Genomic DNA, 9,465 nt, shown 5'->3' with positions numbered 1-9,465 from the left:
CTCCTATATATATGCCCATGAGGCTCAAGCAATACACAGAACTATTCCACCTATCCCTCTCTCCCTTCCAACAGAGGCTGCTGCTGATCCTGGGAGTGCAGGGAAGGCTCAGAGTTCTGAGCACTCTGTAGAGCAATTGGACCCAAAGACTCCAGGCTGGACACAAAGGTAATACTGATTTGCAGACTGAAATTGATCTTCATTTAGTATGACAGGCATGGACTGGAACCTTGTCGTAGCTATGTAATTCAGAACACACTGCTTGATGCGCCTGAGGAGCATGTTCACTTTGTGTAGAAACAAATTACAGTAGAAAATTTTAGCATGACAAAAATTCGTCGAACTTGTCATCCGCTCATGATGATCACTGAGTTGTCGTTGAATCTACCTTTGCTGGTGTATTATGGAAATGTATTTGCCTAACAAGTGACGCAGTCGTTGATCAGTCGCACTGAAATGCTCTTTTCTTTTGGAATGGCTGGTAGAGTGCGGGTCGGTGCTTCAGCTCTAGGCCTTGCCCTGGCAGGGTGACAGCTCTGGAGAAAACCGTACGACAATTTGCAGAGGAGCCAGGAGACATTGCCATTGTGCCAAAGATAGGGACAAGTTTCGACACACTTGGTGAGGCCTACGACTTCTACAATTTGTATTCATGGGAGAAAGGATTTGGCATAGGATATGGAAAGAGCAGGCTAAATGTGAACCTGACAAAGTGCATGCAAGAGATAATTTGTGGATGTGCGGTATGGCAAATGCATAGTGAACTAACCAGTATTTTTTAGTAGATGCTTGTGAGTGAAAATTCGCAGGAACTTGACTGAATATGCCTTTCTATTTTGTGTCCACAGGGTAAGCCAATGGTAGAAAATACACGTTCTTGCCGCTGTGAATGTCCAGCTCTCATAAGATTGTTGCGGTCCAAGGATAATGGATGGTACATAGCTGAACATGGGGATGTAAACAACCATGCACTCACGCAAACTTACGGTCAGACACTGCACTGGCCATATTTATGTTTACAGCAGGGACCTTGTCAAGCCGCTACGGCAAAACAGTGTCAACCTTGCCAAGGTGTACGGCATCATCGGGAGCTTTTTGGCAAGATGGAGAATGTACCTTTTACAAAAAGAGCATTGCAGGATTTGTGTGGAAAGATAAGCCGTGAGCAGTCCGAGGATGATGTCAAGAAAACAATGGAAGTGTTCCAAGAGCTATGTGCGCAGGACCCACAGTTCACGTATCGAGTACAGGCCGACAGCGAGGGCCGAATCAGCACTCTGATGTGGGCAACGGGCAACAGCAGGCCGTAGTACAATTTTTTTGGTGATGTTGTCACCTTTGATACGACCTACCGGACGAACCTGTATGACATGCCTTTTAGTTTATTTGTGGGGGTGAACAATCGCTTCAAGAGCATTATACTGGCTGGGGTCTTCTCCGAATTTGTTAGGATAATAGGTGGTTCTGCGCCGCAAGCAACCTTGACAGGTAAGGCACGGTATTCTGTTTTATATCAGTTTCTCGTTTGTTGTACGTAATTATAATATGCTAATAGCGGTGAACCTTCATACCTTTTCAGATCAAAACAGGGCAATGGAGGTTGCCATAAAGAACGTGATGCCTGGAGCAGCTCACCGATGGTGCAAGTGGCATGTGCTGAAGAAGGCAAAGGAATCACTTGGTCCGTTGTACTAAAAAAAGAGTGATTTCCATCCTGAATTCCACAAGGTTGTGAATCATATGTTAACCATAGATGAGTTCGAAGATGGTTGGAAATACCTTATAGAGAAGTACAACCTGAAGAACCACGACTACATGACTAACCTGTACGAGATAAGGCACAAATGGGCTAAGCCGTACTTTAAGGGCGTATTCTGTGCAAAGATGACCAGCACACAACGGAGTGACAGTGCAAACCACATGTTGAAGAACTATGTGCCCCCTGGAAGCCCAATGCATATCTTTGTAAGGAAGTACATGAACTTAATATTTGACTGGGAATCAGAAGAGAATTATGAGGAGAAGCGGACAGCAATCGTAAGCACCATCTGTATGTTAGCTTTGTTGACCCCGAGACAGTCAGTTGCAAGTAATCTGGTGTTTGCTTTTTGCAGGGGAGGCCGCTGATGCAAGCAAATATGGGCATATGGCAACCGAGAGACATGCCGGGAAAATATACACAAGAGCTATGTTCGAGCAATTCGGACACATCCTTTATGAGTGCAGTGCGTATCAGGTGGAGGAGATAGAGAAAGGTAAAAGATATGTTACCATACATACTGATGCAGTGCGTAGAGAGAAGTGGTGCAGAACTTCATACAATGTCACAGTTATTAAAGGAGGTGAAGAATTTGATTGTGAGTGTGGTCAGTTTGCACACATGGGTCTGCTGTGCAGCCATATCCTAAAAGTAATTTACATGGCAGGATGGTGTGCATATGTTATCTGGTCTAATTTTCACATCGTTTGGATCGGCACTAAAATTGAATTCTGTGAATTCGTCTCCAAAAAATGTGTAGGTACTTGACTTCATTCGTGTCACCGAAATACCAAAGAAGCACATAGTTAAAAGGTGGACCAGAGATGCAGGAGATATCCTGCCGGGACACCTGATGCAATACGGGAGGGACAATGCTCAAGAAAACCCATTTAGTTTCCGGCATTTCAATATGTACATGCAAGCTATGGAGCTTGTGCGGATGGGAGACTCAAGTGTGGCAGCTTATGAACACCTGATTTCATTGTTCAAGCGCTGTGCCGCAGAGATGAAGCCGTTCACAGACATCCGAGATGGTCTGGGTCTCGAAGACAGGCTAGCGGACAATATAAAATATCCGGATAGGATACAATCTGAAGTTGATATATGTCCAGGGGGAGGAACTCAGATCACAGTGGGTGATGGTGACAGCAACTCAGCTAACGAATCTGCAACTCTGCTAACGAAGTTATTACCACTGATTAAAAGAAAGCAACTGGGCAGACCAACAACAAGTAGGGAGAAAGCACCATATGAGGGATTAAGTAAGAGAACAAGATTTTGTGGCATTTGCAGGCAGCAAGGGCACAAATGCACAACTTGCCCGGAACGCGGGGATGTGCCAAAACAGCCTCGTAAACCGGCAAGATGCAAGAACTGTGGCGTTGAAGGGCATCGGCGGAACAACTGTAACAAGGCAGCAGAGCTTAGGTTGAAATAATTAACTGGAAACATGACCGGCTTTGGGCATAAACCAGGAAACGTCTTCTTGTAGTTCATCGTTTGTAATTCCTTTCATATCAGGGTGGTATGAACTGTAAACTGTTTGAACTAGCCATAGTCAGGTAGTTGGATTCGTACAACTGTAACGGATATGTGGATTTTTCCTGTGAGGATTGTATAATCTCATTTTTCTGAATTTTATCTGGGAGTGTTGATATTATTCTTGGTTGTTGCAGTGGGCTACTATGGTGTCTGAACCATGGTTGATTCAGTCTGTTTAGTACGTAATGTCTATGCCAGCATGGACAACCTAATTAAATTCAGAGAATAAGTTACAGTAAAGATGCGTTCAATTAAGTGCAGGCTGGCGTGTGTTTCAGTATCTGACCATTTTGCTTACTGAAGGAGGGACATGCGTAACTGCAGTTTGGCAACTGTTGTGTCATGTGTTGGAGCCTGCTGGGCAGGATTCTGTTTGAAATTCGAAACACACGGGAGGGAGATGTGGCTCAACGGCTCCGTTGGAGCAGAATCAATCACTGGACGATACATTCCGTCGTTGTCCGCCTGATCCGCTGCTGAGCTAACTGACGGCGTTTACTGATCCGTGGGCCATATCATATTTCGGGAATTAACAAGGAGGAGCATATACATAGAGATATACAGCCTGCAGCACAGATCGCGAGATGAATGATTGGTGCAGATTCCGAGCTCCTGTGAGCTCGGGCTCACATAGGCACTTTCGGATGTTTATCTCACGGAAAAGAAACATCTGCCAAAGTAAATAAAAATTGCACACACAACCCTGTATACCGAAAAAGGCTTTCGCCCCGCTTTATATTATAAAGCCAACCGCACAACAAGTATCCAACAAGGTCCAACACACAAACACGCACATACACACACGGAGGTCCACAGGGACAAATAGTACAAGAAATGGTCAATGTTGAGGGCACAACACAACAAACCCTAACACCAAAACACACACGCCACAAACCACAAAGCCGCCAGGCGGTCTAGTCAGGCTCAGGTGGAGGAGGTGGCAGCGGGGGAGCCACGAGGAGTGCCATCGAGCGGAGATCGGAGAGGAGGGCGGTGATGACGTCCCGGTCCTGGGGGCGGCTAAGCGGCCGCCAAAGCTGCAGGTAACCACACAATTTGAAGATTGTGTCAGTCGCACGACGGAGGGGCACCTTCTGAATAACAAGCTTATTTCAAATGTTCCAAAGCGTCCAGGCGAGAACCCCAACACACAGACATCTAATATGGCGGTAGCGAGCAAGGCAGGCGTTAAGCTCGGCAAGAAGGTCGGGGAAGTTGGTATTACACCACTGTCCGCCAACCGTTTCGCAGAAGCAGGCCCAAAGGAACTGGGCAGAGTGGCACAAGAAAAAGATGTGGTTAGCATCCTCAATCGTGCCACAGATGGGGCACATCCCATCACCCGGCCCATTATGCTTGAGGACCTCAACCCCAGAGAGGAGGCGTCCACGGATCCATTGCGACAGGAAGATCCTGATCTTCAGTGGGAGGCGGATGTCCCAGATTAGGCTAAATGGCTCCGGGGCCGTCGAGGGCGCAATGGCGCCGTACAAGGACTTCGTGGAGAAACGTCCAGAGGGCTCGAGGCGCCAGGACAGAACATCCCGGTCCTCCGCCACGTCCATCGGTAAAAGTGCGATGTCTTGGAGGAGGGAATCCCAGGCGGCCACCTCAAGGGGGCCAAAGGGGCGCCGGAAGGCGAGACGCCCTAAGTCAATAAGGGCCGTCTCGACAGAGACCCGAGGGTCAGCCGCAATGGCAAAAAGTTCTAGGAAACGCGCCGCCAGGGGGGCGTCCCCTAGCCAGCGGTCGAACCAAAACAAGGTCGAGGCTCCGGAGCCAACTGAGATGGATGTGCCGATGCGTAGTACGGGCAGAAGCTGGATCAGGGACTGCCAGAACTAGGAATACGTTGGCAAAAGGCAAGAGGTTGGCCACGGAGGTACTTATTACGGATGATGGTGAGCCAGAGGCCTCCCTCCCCGTTGGCAATACGCCACAACCATCGGGTCAGGAGGGCAATGTTCATGCGTCGAGAAGACAGGATCCCAAGGCCCCCCTGGTCTTTAGGCTTGCAGATGTCGGGCCAGCTCACCATATGGTACTTCTGCTTGTCGCCCTCGCCAGCCCAGAAGAACCTCAATTGGTATTTGGCCACACTAGTAGAAAAGGGGGCAAAGGTCCAGGCCGGGTCAGCCCATTAGTCCCGGTTCAGTCCAGAACCGGGACCAATGGGGGCATTGGACCCGGTTCATGAGCCCAGGGGGCCGGCCGGGCCACGTGGGCCATTGGTCCCGGTTCATCTGGACCTTTGGTCCCGGTTGGTGGGACGAACCGGGACCAATGGGCCTCGCTCCTGGCCCACCACCATTGGCCCCGGTTGGTGGCATGAACCGGGACCAAAGGCCCCCATTTAGTCCTGGTTCATGCCACCAACCGGGACCAATGGTGGTGCCTATATATACCCCCTCGCGCAAGAGCAAAGCACACTGCTCTGTTTTTTCTGGCCGAGGGGGAGAGGGCTTGGTGGTGCTCTAGCTCACCTCCTATGCACACAAGGTGTTTGATGGAATGCCCGAGCCACACTACTTAAGCTTTCTCCTCTCCAAGCTCCATTTTCCTCAATATTTGTCTAGATTTAGCGGTCCGTCACGCCCCGTCCCCGTCTTCACCGCCGTCGATCACCCGCGCCGAGCTCATCGCCGGCACCACCGTGGTGAGCCTCTTGTTCTTATCTTCTTTCTGAAAGGAAAAATATATTCTTACTTGTATGTTTACATAGATACTTGTATTATTTTCTTACTTTTATTATTGCATCTTATATAGTGCGATGGTTTTGGTATCCGCCCCGTCGGCCCTCGTCCTGTCTATGATTCGGATGTGGTATATATATTATCTTTATAACTATTGGTTCATTTATTGTTTATGAAAATTATACCGACCAACGTGACATAGATTTTATTTATCTAGGATGTATGTGAACCGGAAATTCCAACCGACCCTATTGTCGAGAGGTTAAATTTAGTTGAAGAAGAAAACAATTTCTTGAAGGAAAAAAATAAAAAAAATAAAGGAGGAGAAGATGATATTGGAGTTGCATGTTGCGGATGTCTCGATGATCACAAGATCAAGATGGATGCAATGCGCTTGAAGATTAGAAAGATTAAAAAATATGCCATTCATACCGAGGCTTGGTATCATTATGCCGTTGGATCAATTGTTACCTTGGTTGCGATTATGATCGCATTTGTTTTCGCATTGAAATGTTTTACATAGTTTCAATGTATGATTTAACTAATTAGATGCTCTGGAGAGCTATATGTTGTTAGATGAGAACTATATATGTACTTTGGTTTTAATATGATGATGAACTTCTATTAATTTGGACACTTAATTATATATAATGCATGCAGATGAACCGATAATGGATGTACGGTGACAGACACACCTCCGAGTACATTAAGGGCGTGCATGAGTTTCTCGATGCGGCTGAGGCAAACAAGCAGAATGGTTTTATGTGTTGTCCATGCACTAAATGTGGGAATACGATGTCTTACTCTAACCAAAAAATCCTTCACACCCACCTGCTTTACAAGGGTTTCATGCCACACTATAATGTTTGGACGAGGCACGGAGAAATAGGGGTTATGATGGGAGACGGCGAAGAAGAAGAGTACGATGACAACTATGTGCCCCCTAAATACGGTGATGCTGCAATGGGGGGAGCTGGTGAAGATCAAGAGGAACCAGAAGATGTGCCCAATGATGCTGCAACGGGTGAAGCTGCTGAAGATCAAGAGGAACCAGACGATGTGCCCGATGATGATGATCTCCGCCGAGTCATTGTCGATGCAAGGACGCAATGCGAAAGTCAAAAGGAGAAGCTGAAGTTCGATCGCATGTTAGAGGATCACAAAAAAGGGTTATACCCCAATTGCGAAGATGACAACACAAAGCTCGGTACCATACTGGAATTGCTGAAGTGGAAGGCAGAGAATGCTGTGCCTGACAAAGGATTTAAGAAGCTACTGAAAATATTGAAGAAGAAGCTTCCAAAGGATAACGAATTGCCCGACAGTACATACGCAACAAAGAAGGTCGTATGCCCTCTAGGATTGGAGGTGGAGAAGATACATGCATGCCCTAATGACTGCATCCTCTACCGCGGCGCATACAAGGATCTGAACGCATGCCCGGTATGCGGTGCATTGCGGTATAAGTTCAGATGAGATGACCCTGGTGATGTTCACGGCAAGCCCCCTAGGAAGAGGGTTCCTGCGAAGGTGATGTGGTATGCTCCTATAATACCACGGTTGAAACGTCTGTTCAGAAACGGAGAGCATGCCAAGTCGATGCGATGGCACAGTGAGGACCGTAAGAAAGACGGGAAGTTGAGAGCACCCGCTGACGGGTCGCAGTGGAGAAAAATCGAGAGAAAGTACTGGGATGAGTTTGCAAAGGACCCAAGGAACGTATGGTTTGCTTTAAGCGCGGATGGCATTAATCCTTTCGGGGAGCAGAGCAGCAATCACAGCGCGGATGGCAGTAAAGTTAATCACAAACTTGTGATTTACACAAATTTCAAAGAATTCAAATTTTAACTATTCAAATTTGAAAACTAATGGCACTAACAAAAAGTTTATAATTTTACTAACCTAAAAGCAAAAAGAATTAAAAAATAAAGCAAAAAACAAAAGAAAATAAATAATACAGAAAACAAAACAAAAAACTGGAAAAAGTTAAAAATAGCAACAATAAGTATTTTGTTGTAAGTAGAAACAAAATAAAATAAATAAAGCAACAAAAAAAACAAAAAAACTAAAAAAGTGTTTTCAAATTTGAAAACTAATGGCACTAACAGAAAGTTTATAATTTTTCTAAAACTAAAAGCAAAAAGAGATAAAAAATAAAGCAAAAAACAAAAGAAAATAAGTATACAGAAAACAAAACAAAAAAACTGGAAAAAATAGGGCTCGCCCCTGGCCCATGACCATTAGTCCCGGTTTGTGCCACAAACCGGGACTAAAGGGTTGGCCCTCGTTGCACCCAGAGTTTAGTCCCACCTCGCCAACCGAAGGGCGCCCACACCGGTTTATAAGCCCATCCCTCTCTGCCTTGTTGAGCTCCTCTCAAAGTGAGAATAGATGCCCCTATACAGGAAATTTGACCTAAATTCATAATAAATTTCTCTGAAATTCATAGAAATTGATTATGAATTTAGGTCAAATTTTCTCTATAGGTGCATCTATGTTCATTTTTTAGTAAAGTTAATCACAAACTTGTGATTCACATAAATTTTAAAAAATTCAAATTTAAACTATTCAAAATTTATAACTAATGTCACTAACAGAAAGTTTATAATTTTTGTGACCTAAAAGAAAAAAGAAATCACTAAAAAACTATAAGTATTTAGTTCTAAGTAGAAATGAAAAAATAAATAGCAAAAAATAAAAAAATGCCTATAATATTTGTTATGACTAACTAAAATTACCAAATTGAGTATAATGATAAAACACAGTAATATTAAATAGCAGGAAAAAGAATGACTCAAAAATCAAATTTTATAGTAAAGTTATTCATAAACTAGTGATTCACACAAATTTGAAAAAAAATTCAAATTTAAACTATTTCAAATTTTAAAACTAATGGCACTAACAGAAAGTTTATAATTTTTATGACCTAAAAGAAAAAAGAAATCACTAAAAAACTATAAGTATTTAGTTCTAAGTAGAAATCAAAAATAAATAGCAAAAAAGAAAAAAAAATGCCACCTACTAGGCCACCATGGCCTGAATACGACTAGAAGCCCATCCATGGGCCAGGATTCAGGCCCGCAGAAGGCCCAGCAGGCCCACAGGCATAGCGGTGTGTGATTAGGCCCATAGGCCTGCAGTTCTGAGGAGTTCGATGGAGATGGCGAGGCAGCGCCTTATAAATAGGTGCGGCCGCTCCTCAGCTAGCGAGGTGGGACTAAACATCCCACTGCACCGCGGCTTTGGCAGGTGCAGAACATTGGTCCCGGTTGGTGCCATGAATCGGGACCAATGCATACCTTTGGTCTTGGTTCGTGGCACCAACCGGGACCAATGCCCCCCTTTAGTCCCGGTTGGTGCCACCAATCGGGACCAAAGGCCTGATTTCGCCAGCCCAAAGGGCGGGAAGCGACAGCCTTTGGTCCCGGTTGGTGGCACCAACCGGGACTAAAGGGGGGCATTGGTCCCGGT

At 45.4% G+C, this 9,465-nt stretch overlaps 1 pseudogene; it reads left to right on the top strand.

The window, feature by feature from the left end:
- The first annotated feature begins 1,103 nt into the window (after window positions 1-1,103).
- On the top strand, window positions 1,104-3,331 carry LOC123153069 (protein FAR1-RELATED SEQUENCE 5-like; annotated as a pseudogene).
- Window positions 3,332-9,465: the final 6,134 nt, after the last annotated feature.

This window comes from Triticum aestivum, chromosome 7A, assembly GCF_018294505.1.
Source record: "Triticum aestivum cultivar Chinese Spring chromosome 7A, IWGSC CS RefSeq v2.1, whole genome shotgun sequence".
Classification (NCBI taxonomy): Eukaryota; Viridiplantae; Streptophyta; class Magnoliopsida; order Poales; family Poaceae; genus Triticum; species Triticum aestivum.
The sequence above is the reverse complement of the archived record's forward strand: the minus strand, read 5'-3'. Positions and strand labels throughout refer to the sequence as shown.